The sequence below is a fragment of the Tamandua tetradactyla genome, unplaced genomic scaffold (assembly GCF_023851605.1).
Source record: "Tamandua tetradactyla isolate mTamTet1 unplaced genomic scaffold, mTamTet1.pri scaffold_118_ctg1, whole genome shotgun sequence".
In the NCBI taxonomy this organism is placed as follows: Eukaryota; Metazoa; Chordata; class Mammalia; order Pilosa; family Myrmecophagidae; genus Tamandua; species Tamandua tetradactyla.
In genome coordinates, this window is record NW_027518264.1 from 386129 (window position 1) to 388165 (window position 2037).

The following is a 2037-nucleotide window of genomic DNA, read 5'->3' on the forward strand; positions in this document are numbered from 1 at the left end:
ACTCGAGTTGTTTCTACCTCTGGATTTAAGTACATCCATTGAAACATAAACTAGATTAAGTTATGGAGGCTAAGGAGAGGGATACTGAGGAATTATTGTTTAATAGGTAAAATGTTCTTGTTGCATGATGAAAAATTTTAACAGTGGAAAGTGAAGATGAGAGCACAGCATGGTAAAATTTAATTATGCCACTGAATTTCATGATTAGAAACAATTAAAATGTCAAAATTCCTGTTGCATATATATATGTAACTACAATAAAAAGCCAACTATTAATAATTAAATTAATAAAATAAAAAGAAAAACACCTAACAATCACCTCAGACAGAATTTTTCTTAAGGTAAATGCATGGTTGACATTATTGTAGGATGTTGAGCAGCTTTCCTGATCTCTTCCCACTGGATTGCATTTGAACCCCTCCCTCACTTTTTGATAAAGCAGAACCATCTCCGGGCATTGCCATATAATAGCAGGAGGCCAAAATCTCTATTGGTTGAGAACCACTGGCTGAAAGACTGAGAACTGGAAACATATTTATAGGGTTTCAAACACTATCACCAGCCCTTATTTGGCTTATATCTTTAGGCTGCTGATTAATCCTTTGTACCTCACCCATTTCTATAAATGTAGAATTGGGTACATAACATATTGTGCTTAGAGAGTGGATTTTTATAAGAATCAATTAAACAGTACCTATTAAAGTACTAAAGCTCAGGTAATATTTCATAAATAGATCAGAATATATCTCTCTTAATTAACAAATACTTTATAAATGAAGAATTAAATGGTTCCTCTTAACTTGCATTACAAGCAACACATTTCTAATTGATTTAAAAAACCATTATTAAGCCAAGGGGTGTGCTGGTTATATTTTCTTATCCAAGGAGTCCAGTTTTTTTTGCGTTGTTTCAAAGGGAAAAGGAGTGTGAAAATAACAGTGGCTGTGTCCCCTCACCAAGGCAATGTTTAGATTCCAAGGGACTGGTGAAGATGGCTTTGTCAGTATAAGTCATGGTAGAAACTTTAATTCACAGAATGGGAAAGGAACTAGAAGGCAACAACATTGTAAGGCAGTAGAATGCATGAGGGGGAGGAGAAATAAAAGCTGGACTCACCTGAGGCAACCTGTCAACCTGTTCTCTTAGGAACAAAGACTGAGCAGGAACTATTTCTCTTTTCTCCTCCCTGACCAGTGTTCCAAAGGGAATGATGGCTCATGGGTGAAATAACCAGGGCTTGTGTTAATGAGGGATATATTTGGGGTATGTTATTCATAAACCTTCTTGGACATGTCTCTTACTCTCCCTCTTGACCTACCCCCTGAACTCACTGACTCCTTGTTCACTTTTAATATTAGAAACAGCCCCTTTCCAAGGGCCTTTGCCATGGACATGCCCTCAGCTCGTCACACAATTCTCCAGGTTTCCATGTAGCTTCCAAGTTATCATCTGAGAGGCCTCTGTTAGAATGTCAGCAACTTGTCTTCTGGTCTTGTCTGAAGACCAGCAATACATAGCACCCCCATGTGTCTGTCTCCTTTATCCCAGATCCCATTTTCTCTGTTGAAAAATGTTATTCATTGACATGATTTGTGATTTTTCCCAACTTACTTACATTCTTTCAACATCATCAGATTTAAAAAAATGTTTATTTATTAATCAAAATAAAAAAATAAACTAAAACATTAACATGTGATCATTCCAGTCTACATATATAATCAGTAACTCACAGTATCGTCACTTAGTTGCATAGTTATCATTTCTTAGAACATGTGCATCAATTCAGAAAAAGAAATAAAGAGAAAACAGAAAAAGAAATAAACAAAAACAGAGAAAAACAGATCATACATACCATACCCCTTACCCCTTGCTTTCATTGATCACTAGCATTTCAAACTAAATTTATTTTAACATTTGTTCCCCCTATTATTTATTTTTATTCCAACTGTTCTAATCATCTGTTGACAAGGTAGATAAATGGAGCATCAGACAAAGGGTTTTCACAATCACACAGTCACATTGTGAAATCTATATCAT